This window comes from Gymnoscopelus braueri (genome assembly GCF_963280865.1).
Source record: "Gymnoscopelus braueri genome assembly, chromosome: 1".
NCBI lineage: Eukaryota > Metazoa > Chordata > Actinopteri > Myctophiformes > Myctophidae > Gymnoscopelus > Gymnoscopelus braueri.
Window position 1 is genome coordinate 65328152 of NC_137603.1, and position 12680 is coordinate 65340831.

Sequence of the window (12680 nt, forward strand, 5' to 3'; positions counted from 1 at the left end):
TTTATATTTTATAAAAAAAAATGTTGTTGTTTATAGCGCAGGAAAAAAAACATCACAGAACTTTTACATTTACAAATTTTACATTGAAAGTGCCACCCCGTTGCCGTGGCATCCGGTGTGGCACTTCATTAACTTAACACATGGGGTGCCAAAACCGCAAAAGGTGCAAAAAGTGACGCGGAGTGCCAAAACCGTAATGGTACGATTTTGTGTCTATTTGTTTTTTTCATTTTTTCCACAGGAGGGGCTAGAGCAGCTCTGGGAGTACCCATTGTGATCCTGAGAAGGAAGGGCCAGATGGATCACAGAAAAAAAAACATGGCTCCCCATCCGCTTCCTGTCTATTTCCTTCTTTAAAACGTCTGTATCTCCGAATCTGTTTCCAGTGGGGAAAACCGGTCATGCGCGATGCGCGATCCCTCCGTTGTAACTCGCGAGTGAAATGTTATCGTTCCAGGATGTAGCCAGGGTCATCGTGCTACATGAATGGATACTTTTTTTTACGTGGATTTGCTCGTCGTGGAGTCTAGAGCTTTAAACAGCAAAGCGCAGTCAATGGTGAGATTGCTGGCACCCACGGTATGTTGTTATTAAAAAATTCAGGCACCCAATGTGTTAATAGCAATATGGCCGCCGTGTGAATATTGTCTATAGTACTCATTCCTCTAGAGAGTGTTTTGGACTTTATTAACATGGACTCTGCAGTTCTTAGAGCAGATGCAGGTGCTTGGCAGCGCACTGTGCCTCATTAGTTATTTAAATCACAATGTCCTGGGATTGTGTATGAGCCACTAAATGAATGTGATATACAGAGGAGGAAGAGTGCCGCGTGATATGCAGAGGAGGACGAGTGCCACGCTATGAGCTTGTATATCTGCTATTTTTTTTTAAAATCGTGAACATTTGTGAAAATCTTTGAATATATATATATTTTTAAAGCGAACATTTGTAACTCAAATCTTTGCTCCTGGGGAGTTTTTTTCTTTTTTTTTAAAAACGTAGGTCGCTATAATATCAGTGGTTCCCAAACTTTTTCATGTCAAGGACCCCCAATATGATATGTATTTGGCCGTGGACCCCCATATCAAAATGTTTTGTTCCAGGGACCCCCCCAGACGTTGTAAATTGTTCGCTTAAAGAGTTAAAAATGTTCGCTTTAAGAAATATATATAAATATTCAAAGTTTTGCCAAAATGTTTACGATTTTTTTAAAATAGCAAACATATACAAGCTCATGACGCGGCACAGTGACCATAACAAAGTTTAAATTGGGAGATAGATTTCTGCTCAACAGCAAGGATAAATGTGGTGATGTTGCTGAGTCATCCGGGCCATATAGACATTGTCTGGGGAAACTCTGACAGTTCAACTAAATGTTGTTGTTTTTAGATAGTTAGCACCTTTAGAAATGATGTATGAGGACCCGTCCATATGTCAGGTTATATGCTGTATGTGGCTGTGGCTAGAACACTGTGTATACATATCATTATGTTCTGGATGTGTGTGTGTGTGTGTGTGTGTGTGTGTGTGTGTGTGTGTGTGTGTGTGTGTGTGTGTGTGTGTGTGTGTGTGTGTGTGTGTGTGTGTGTGTGTGTGTGTGTGTGTGTGTGTGTGTTGTATATTACACTATAGTACACAGTGTATAAATATCATATGTCCTGGATGTGTGTGTTGTATATTACAGCCTTGTCAAGGGGTTGTGTGTGTATATCTCAGAATCATGAATGTTACATATAGAGCATGGGCACACACACACACACACACACACACACACACACACACACACACACACACACACACACACACACATACACATACACACACACACACACACACACACACACACACACACACACACACACACACACACACACACACACACACACGTCAATGACCCTGTGATGATGATATACGACTAGAGGTGGACTTTGTATGTGTGCCCATAAGTCTGTCCATAATATATAAATGATTCACACCAGCCTGGGTCTGGCTCCACCTTGCATTATATTCTCCCACCAAACATGTCATTTATAACAATTTGCTGTTTGTTTGTATGGAAATCACAGCTCTAATTAGGCTAAATGGTGAGCGGCTGCCGCTTGTCAACACTGTCCTCCCAGCGGAGTGCTTTTTGGGCGGTGGGATGCATAATTATGTCTTTATTCAGTTCAATTCAGTAGTCTACTTTTTTAGTTGTTTTTTTTACCACGCCATGCCAAGAACATTATGCACGAGATAAATGACAACAAGCTCTACCCCTGTCAAGGACAGAGCAGGCTGAGACAGCTTTTGGCTCACAGACGGATAAGTATCAAGGAGAATGTCAGCATGAGGTCATCAATTTGCAGCTCTGCAAACTTTTCTTTAGAGTTGAATGAAGTACACATTTTTGTCACAGGCTAGTCACCAGTGGTGTAAAGTAACTAAATACGTTTACTCAAGTACTGCACCTAAGTACATTTTTGAGGTATTTTTTGACTTTACTGGAGTATTTCCAATTTTCTGTACTTTTACTTCTACTCCACTACATCTCAGAGGCAAATATTGTACTATTACGCCACAACAATTATTTGCCAATTTTAGTTACTTTTTTGTTTTCGATTACTATTAGAAAACATGCATGAACCACTTCAGCCCTATATACATTTCGGCCATTTGAAAATAGCCGATCTACAAGCTCACAATGCGTTGCGATGTGTCGAATTGTGAGCTTGTAGATCTGCTATTTTCAAAAGATTTGTAAAAGTTTCATACATTTCAAAACTTGTGAAACGGGACATTCTGCATAACGAACGAGTACTTTAACTTTTTGTACTTCAAGTACATTTTGATGCCAATACTTTTGTACTTTTACAAGTGCAAGTATTAATTGTGAGTACTTTTACCAGCACTGCCGGTCACGTGAATCTGACCTCCACATCAGAGCCATTCCCATGTGGATATACAGAGATTTTTGACTTCCTTTTCAACTCTATTATACCGTTCCTCCCTCTAATTGGCCAGCATGCTGCTCAGCTGTAGTGGAAAAAGTACTTATTTGTTTTACTTCAGTAAAAGTATCAATAGCACAATGTAGAAGTACTCTGTTACAAGTAAAAGGCCTGTGTTCAAAATGTTGTGTAAACATGAGTAAAAGTACAAAAGTATTGGCATCGAAGTATACTTAAAGTACCAAAAGTAAAAGTACTAAAATGTTTGAAAATAGCAGATCTACAAGCTCAAAACGCGCCGCGATGCGACGCATTGTGAGCTTGTAGATCGGCTATTTGTGTGTTTGATAATGTAATAATTCATATCTGCAAAGTAAAAACTAAAGTTTTCAACTAATAGTAGTGGAGTAAAAGTACAATATTTGCCTCTGAAATGTAGTGGAGTAGAAGCAAAAGTATGGACAATTGGAAATACTCCAGTAAAGTAAAAGTACCTCAAAATTGTACTTGAGTAAATATACTTAGTTACTTTACACACAGCTTGATTTTTTACTTACTACAACTCAGATGTCCTCTCTGTGTGCAGACACACCACTAGGCTAGTGGCTATTATACCGTTCTTCCCTCTAATTGGCCAGCATGCCGCTCAGTAATCCACAAGGGTCATTACAATTAGTTTTCCCCTTCTTTTTTTTTGGGACAATCAATCATTAACCATCCTCTCTAATTTTCCATGGTCAGTGATTCCATAGGTCTGTCCTTCCTTATCGCTTGGCTGCTCTGGCCAATTAACGCCCTATAACCATGTCAGCTGATTACAGGACAGACTGTGTATGGATTCTATCCTCATCCACAATCCACTTTCCAATTAATTACCACCGCTGGCCTTAGTTAAAGTTTTAACCCATTAAGACCGGGAACCTGTGTCATTTTACGATTTATGTGGGCTATTCAAAAACAGCAGATATACAAGCTCATAGCGCGGCACAGAGTGCCGCGCTATGAGCTTGTAGATGTGCTATTTTTGAAAAAATCTTGAACATTTGCGCAAATCTTTGAATATATATATGTTTCTAATATTTGCTTCTGGGGATTCTACACGTCTTTAACAATTTTTTGAAAATACGTGTGTTGCTATAATATCAGTGGTGCTTAAAACCTTTTTCATGTCGAGAAGATTTGAGTTAAAGATGTTTGCTTTTTTTTTAATATAAATTCAAAGATTTGCACAAATTTTCCACGTTTTTTCCAAAAAATAGCAGATCTACAAGCTCATAGCTGCTATTTTTGAATAGCCAAAGAAATCTTAAAATGACACAGAGGCGTTCCCGGTCTTAATGGGTTAAACATACAAAGCCAAAGGGAGAGAATTCATTAATAACAGCCTTCATACCTGTGGTTGTTGTTATTGTTATGTTTCCACATGGACTAAGCTAATTATGTTCACCTCACGCATGAACACTGGACTACTTTGGAAGGTATCTAACCACTTAAGCAGTACTTAGTCATACGAGGAATAGTGAACCTGGCTGATCTACAAACTCAACTCGTCGCAATTCTCGAGAGTATTGCAGGGATTATGCAAAGGCATGTTTGAGTGTTTCCACAGCGCTCGACGAGGTTGTTATTGATCTGTTGTAATAATAATAGTCAGTGCAGAACATAGTTAACAGAGTCGAGCAGAGAGGCTGGTTTGTGTGCTTGGCTGGTGCACTGGGTCAATCCACACACCAAACACTGTTTAACAATCTATGATGGGTGAGATTTGTTTTCCTATTTGATCATGGCCACGCCCCAGCAAATTTTCATTGGATAGCCCTCAGTGGTGTAAAGTAACTAAGTACATTTACTTTAGGTAAGCACTGTACTTAAGTACACTTTTGAGAATGTTTTACTTTACTGAGTATTTCCCATTTTCAGCACTTTTACCTCTACTCCACTAAATCTCAGAGGCATATATTGTACTTTTACTCCACTACAATTATTTGAAAACTTAGTTAAGTAAAAAAAAAAATCCACCACTTAATATCTGTCCTAATATGTCTAAAACCATGCAAAGAATGTCCGTGTGATCTTTGACCAAATCTAAAATCACACTGTACGCAGGCGTGTGTCAATCATTCATCTGTGTCTGGTTATTCTCTCTCTTAGTTTTAGAATTGATTTGAAGATGATATTGATTGTTTTTAGCATTGCATGGTCTTGCATCTTCCTGTTATTTATTTCGGTGTTTCCAGGCCTCCAGAACCAGTTGTTCCAGAACAGACAAATGTTGCCGTCTGCCCCATCGTCTCGGCTAAAGCTTAACATTAAGAACATTAAAAAAAAACATTAACAATAAGTTAAAAAATGGACGATCTACAGACTCACTCATTGTAACAATGCAATCTGTTCTGAGCCTGTAGATCAGCAATTATTCTGTATTTTTGCCCAGAGGCAGTGGAACAAACTCTTTTGGATGGGTCTGCCAATTATGACACTACTGTTGTAACCTACAGGTTGAAAATAGATTATCAAAAAATAATATAAAATAGGGCTTAAGTGGTTAATGTGTGACCCTATATGATAACACATTGGCCATCATCAGTGGTGGAAAAAGTGCTCAATTTGTCTACTTAAGTAAAAGTATCAATACTGCAAAGTAAACATTTCAATAAAAAAAAATGTAAGTACAAAAGTATCGGAATCAAAATGTACTTAAATCACCAAAAGTAGAAAGTACTCATTATGCAGAATGTCCCATTTCACAAGTTTTCAGATGTATAAAATACATACAAATCATTTGAAAATAGCAGATCTACAAGCTCACAATGCGACGCATTGTGAGCTTGTAGATCTGCTATTTTCAAATGGCCAAAATGTTTATAGGGCTGAAGTGAGTAATATATGTTTTGTAATAATAATCAAAATCTAACTATAAAGTTTTCAAATAATTGTAGTGGAGTAAGTGAAGTAAAAGTATTGAACATTGGAAATACTCCAGTAAAGTAAAACATATCTCAAAATTGTACTTAAGTACAGTACTTGAGTAAATGTACCACAAACACTCTTTATTTGTCAAGTAAGGTCAACCCTTACACACAATTACTGTATCTACTCATTTATGTTTGGAGAATGGATTTCAATCTCATGACACTTATCTGCAAATCCTATGTGAACATTTTGCAGAGATTCAGCCAACCAAAGGTTTCCTAATGAGTGAATCCATTATCCTCCTCCCACACAACCACACTGAATCCTCTGATAATGACATGCCTTATTCATTTATTTATAGAACAGATACATAAACAAATGAAGGAGCGAGTGACAGAGCTCATCAGCATTCCACCAGTCAAGCCATTGTATCTCTCTCTCTCTCTCTCTCTCTCTCTCTCTCTCTCTCTCTCTCTCTCTCTCTCTCTCTCTCTCTCTCTCTCTCTCTCTCTTTCTCTCTCACTCACTCACTCACTCACTCACTCACTCACTCACTCACTCACTCACTCACTCACTCTCACACAGGTGGGACAAAGTCCCTATGTTGCAAGTCCAAGTCGAGTCTCAAGTCTTTGCTCTCAAGTCCCGAGTCAAGTCCAAGTCAACACAGCCAAGTCCCAAGTCAAGTCCAAGTTCTCAGCTTTTTGTTTCGAGTCCCACACAAGTCCTTAGCATTTTGGTTCGAGTCCCACACAAGTCCTAACCTTTTGTTTCAAGTCCCAAACAAGTCCTAACCTTTTGTTTAGAGTCCCACACAAGTCCTAACCTTTTGTTTCAAGTCCCAAACAAGTCAAAATGTTAATTCAAGATATGTAAAGATTTTCATAAATCATGAGCATTTTTCACAATTTGCATTTGTTTTAAAACGAGGTTTCTTCCAGGCCAACAGAACGCAGATACTGTACTTTTAATTTCCTCCTTGAGGACAGGGTTTAAAAGGGCCCTTTTTAATGAATATAATGTAATTTTGTACAATCTGTATGGTAGAGTATGTTACTACAATATAACTTATACAATCAGGGTGGTTGTATTTTGTCTCCCTGCTCTTCTATTGAGACATTTAGATAATGTCAAAGGCCATGTCTCACCTAGACACAGGATCTGACACAAATTCAGTGTATCCTCTGATCAAGCAGGCAGGCTCTATTATCACAATGGTGAAATTTCAGCACTTGCACTGGAAACCGCGTTCAAATCCGGGGTAGAAGAGGAAATGCATATAGCGCTGAAGTGGTCAATGTATGTTTTGTATTAATAACCAAAATCTACAAAGTAACTGGTACCTAAAGTTTTCAAATAATTGTAGTGGAGTAAAAGTAGGCTAATATCTGCCTCTGATATGTATGTAGTTGAGTAGAAGTAGGTAGCTGATATATTGCACTTTTACCTTAGCGCTAGGTATACTCTTGGTTGCTTGTTTTTGCAGAAAATGCACTTAGGACTTCTGGTGATTAGTAGTTTTGTTCCCTACCTATGTTGAATGCACTTACTGTAAGTCGCTTTGGATATAAGCGTCTGCTAAATGACTGTAATGTAGAAATAAAGTACTGAAAATTGCAAATACTTCAGTAAAGTAAAAAATAAGTCAAAATTGTACTTAAGTAAAGTACTTGAGTAAATGTCCTTAGTTACTTTCCACCACTGGTTATACTGTAGTTTGCTCTTAGCACGCCGTAATGTTAATGTGAAGTATAGGTCTTGCCTTGCATACTGCTTTTCTCGTCTTGTCTTCCACCTTGTAATCTTTAAAACCGAAAGCTATAACTGCTGGAGTTGACATTTTATTCCACCTGGCTTCAGTTCCAGCAGCGACGGCAGGAGTGAAGCCGGTGTGTTGTTTGTTTGGTAACGTGCAACATGTGGGCCAGTGTTGCCAAGTATCGGGAGAGAAACAAGCGAACCGACTTCCAAAAACAAGCCAAAAACAAGCCAAAGTTTGTCCAAAAGTTAGGGTAAATAAGCAGCTTTGGCAACACTACACTAGGTGTCACTGACGGCCGGGATTTCTGACTAATAACATCATAGTTGATGCACACTTTTTAAACATTTTTGGCTTGCTTAAGTGACTTGAAAGTGACTTGAAAAGACTTGAATTTTCAAGTCAAGAGGGCTCAAGTCAAGTCAAGTCTCAAGTCCTTAGCGTTCAAGTCAAGTCAAGTCTCAAGTCTTTGGCATTCAAGTCCCAAGCAAGTCCAAGTCTATTTTTGATTTGGTCAAGCAAGTCTAAAGTCATCAAAATCGGGACTTCAAGTCAAGTCGAGTCTCGAGTCTCGAGTCCAAGTCCCCACCTCTGTCACACACACACACACACACACACACACACACACACACACACACACACACAGGGACGCAGAGAGCATTTTGCAACCGAAGGGTGCGTGTGCGCAAAAAATCAAGTTTGCGTTTTTTTCCCCTTTTATTTCGGGTTTTTCTTACTTTAATTCGGTTAATTCGGTACAAAAGAATGTACTTCATGAAGTGTATAGGTCCTTACACACCGGCGAATGTGGCGAATATACGCAAAATTCGGACTCGTTCCGAATAATTAAAAGACGCTTTTTCGCTTCGCTTTTCCGCTTTTTCGCGCCATGTACGCTTGCATTGACTTTATAAGGTTTAAAAAAAAAAGCTTATTATTCGCACGAAAAAATCGCCCCGGTGTGTAAGGACCTTTAGTGTGGTAAAAACGAAACGTCTCTCATCGCGCACCTCTCCATTCAGAAATGGATGACAAGAACCGTCGTCCTAAAACACTCTCGCCCCCGGGTCTAATCCGGCGGCCTCTGTCCACGGCGGAATAAATGGAGCAGTGTGTTTTAGGACGAGCTTTCCGTTTTCCACCCTCTTTTCCTTTTTTCTTCGCCCCCCCCCCCCCCCCCCCACTGCGTCCCTGCTCTCTCTCTCTCTCTCTCTCGCACACACACACACACACACACACACACACACACACACACACACACACACACACACACACACACACACACACACACACACACACACACACACACACACACACACACACACATTCTCTCTCTCTCTCTCTCTCTCTCTCTCTCTCTCTCTCTCTCTCTCTCTCTCATTACGGAGCACTTCATAGATTGGCTGCTCAAGGAGTGATGACAACTAGTGCAAGCACATTCATTCTCTGATTCTCGGAGAGCCATTATCTCCCATCCACTTATCACAACAAGGGAGTATTTGTTCTGCCAACAAAATGAATGTGCCAACAAGGAAAGACAGAGGCATCTGATGCAGCACCCATCTGTTTGCACAGAGCTGAGTAGTAAAAGTATTGAAAACTGGAATTACTCCAGTAAAGAAAAGTACTTGAGTACATGTACTTAGTTACTTTACACCACTGGATGGATGCACATGTGTACAAGTTTGTGATTCCCTGAAGGGAGAATTATGTCATTCATACCCTGAACAATGCATCACTGATGAGCACTATGCTTTTCTCATTCACCCATTAAGACCGGGAACGCATCTGTGTCATTTTTATATTTCTTTGGCTATTAAAAAATAGCAGATATACAAGCTCATAGCTTGTATATCTGCTATTTTCTGAAAAGTCGTGAAAATGTGTGCAAATCTTTGAATATATATATATATATATATATATATATATATATATATATATATATATATATATATATATATATATATATATATATATATTATTATTATTATTTTTTTGTCTCCGCTAGGCCGGAAGGCATGGCGAGAGAGTATGTTTTGCACCCTGTCTGTCTGTCCGTCCGTCCGTCCGTCCGTCCGTCCGTCCGTCCGACACAAAACACATTTCTGGAACAAAATGCCTCAAATCATTAATGCAGTGTCCGATTGCCGTGAAAGGTCTATGAAGAAATGGCACCCTTTTCACATTGGCCTATTATAGCGCCACCAGGAGGCCACAATAACCTACCTGACCTGTCGGAGACCTGTGCTCCGAGGAGCACTTTTTCTTAGTTTAGTTTTTGTTGGTATTTCATGGCTGCGAGTTCCCACCTGATGTTCAGTGGGAGTTCAGACTGTTCCAGATTGTAGGACTAAAGATGTACAGCTCATCAGGTGTGTGCCATCCTCCAAAGATCATGATACGATCTCCCACCATGCAACAACCCATCTTATACATCCTTGAACAGGGGCCTTTCCCCTTGGGCTCAATCTTCGTCCAGGAGAAGGTTTCTGGATTGAATATCCACATATGTGACCGCTTACAGTGGTTTGAGACACAACGGGGGCCATGGTACTTTTTCAGGTTTTTACATATTATGAAAGTACAGAATGTAAGCTTTCATATTATGTATCATTCATTGAAACTTGTTGAACCAGAAACCCCAAAGTATAGAAAATGCCCTGGCAATATTTCTAACTTTCAACACCTCTGGGGCCCTGAAAATGGGTGTGAAAATGGGAGTGACAGGATGGGAGTGGAGGTGTTAACTCCACCCCTAACCAAGCCCCTAACCACTCCCCCACTAGCTGTACTGTCAACTGTCAGCTGTCAATACTTGAAACACAGACCTTGTATGTATTTTTATGTGGCAGGGCAGCTGACATAAACCAGGATAAAAGTAATCTAGAATTTTGATGTTTTTAAGTCAGTAGATCATCAAATAATCATAATAATAATAAAGGGAGAAGAGAATAAAACTTATTGAAACAGTGCACACACACTCCCTGGATGCCAATTAAAAAATTCTGCCCCAAATTTTTCACATGGGCCTGTTATAGCGCCACCAGGAGGCCCCTTTTTGCAAAACTTTTTTTTTACAGTACTCCTACAGATTTTATCCAAACGTCCCACAAATCGATACACAGTATCTCTATAGTCATTAAACAAAATGGGTCTTTCAGATTTTTCATATTCCATCCTGATTGGCTAAGAATGGCTTCCAAAGTTTGCACGAGTGCTCAGTTTTTCACAAAATGCCTCAAATCATGAACACCGTGCGCAATTTCTTGCACGTCTCAGCACCGATCTGTGTAAAACTTTGTATGCGCTCTCCCTAGAGGCCAAGGAAAAACGTTTGCCCTGCATTTTTCACATCTGCCTATAGCGCCACCAGGAGGCCAACTTGTGTAAAACATTTTTGGATATTACTTGCAGGAGTGGCCCATTTGGAACAAAATGCCGCAAATGAACAGTCCGATTGCGGTGAAACTTTGCACGCACATTCGCAATACGTTGAGGAACAAATGCCACCCTTCTACATTGCCCTATTCTAATGCCACCAGCAGGCCAATTTTTTCAAAACATTTCTTTTTCATATTACTCCTACAAATTTTGTCCAAACATCTCGGCACTCTCTGCCCGCGCTATGATCTTGTATATCTGCTATTTTTGAATAGCCAAAGTATAAATTAATGGTTAAAATCTAAAATGACAGATTCTTCCCCGGTCTTAATGTCTTGAAGGGCAAAGCAGTCCAAGGATAATGCATGCACACAGCCAAGTCCATTTCAACGGGTGTTGGATAAAAAAGTAAAGTCACAAAAGTACAGCATCAGGACCTGATGAAGACCGCGTGGGTCAAAACATTGTTCTTTTCAATGAATACACAGTGGGAGCATTTATAATGGTGTGCAGATAATCTTTTGTACTTTTTGGATTTTTCTTCTCAAAGGGCAAAGATAACATTGTTACACTGGCTGCTCATTTTCAAAGTTCTCTTTGTATCCATGTGTGTGCGTGAGTGGGTGTGTGTGCGTGTGTGCATGTGTACATGACGTGTTTGAAATACCCAAACTTACAGTGGCGTGAAGTAACTAACTAAGTACATTTACTCAAGTACTGTACTTAACCCTAGAACACTAACCATGGGTGAATTTCACCCGAACAATTGTAATTATGTGATTTTCATAATGTTGATGATGTCTGAGGTGGGCGGGTTCTTCTTGTTTCCCTGCCCCATCCCTCGTTTTTTCTACAGGGTGGTACTCGGGTGAATTTCACCCATGGTTAGTGATAGAGGGTTAAAAAAAATCCCATACTCCACAATGGTCAGCTGATGCAATTAGACTGTAACTTCACTGGACAAGGCTCACATGTCCCAGGAATGGGTGGACCAAAGGAAAAGTTCCCAGCTCCATTATTTTTTTTAGGATGTTTCTTTTTTACAATAACCACATTTTTCACAGATTTTGCTGCTTTTTTTATAGGGTCCCCTCATATTATTATTATATATTTTTTTTTAATTCCATGTTGAAATATTAAAGAGGAGTGCCTCAATTTGCCATTTATTGTTGTACTTTAATATATTTTGATGAGAAATATCTTTTATGGAATTTATTATATTGGGTAAAATATACCCATCGTTAGTGATGGTGTGACCATTTTCATCGTTAGTGTTCAAGGGTTAAGTACAATTTAATGTATTTTTACTTTACTGGAGCATTTCCAATTTTCTGTACTTTTACTTCTACTCCACTACATCTCAGTGGCAAATATTGTACTTTTTACTCCACTACAATTATTTGAAAACTTTAGTGACTAGTTACTTTGTAGATTTTGATTATCATTACAAAACATTAACCACTTCAGCACTATATACATTTCGGCCATTTGAAAATAGCCGACCTACAAGCTCACAATGTGACTCATTGTGAGTTTGTAGATCTGCTATTTTCAAAGGATTCTTATACATCTTATTGTGTCGGCGGCAAGACACTGAACCGTACTTTACCTCCAATGATTCGGTCGGCGTTAGCTTGCCACCATTGGTGTGTGAAAGGTGAGGATGCTGGCGTGGTCTGTTCGCCACTTCACCTCCC

The 12680-nt window shown here is 39.4% G+C and overlaps 1 protein-coding gene across 2 annotated transcripts in view; it reads left to right on the top strand.

The window, feature by feature from the left end:
- Positions 1-12680, top strand: part of LOC308073950 (limbic system-associated membrane protein-like) — a 342986-nt gene that overhangs the window by 40817 nt on the left and 289489 nt on the right. The gene's annotated exons all lie outside the window — the stretch shown is intronic.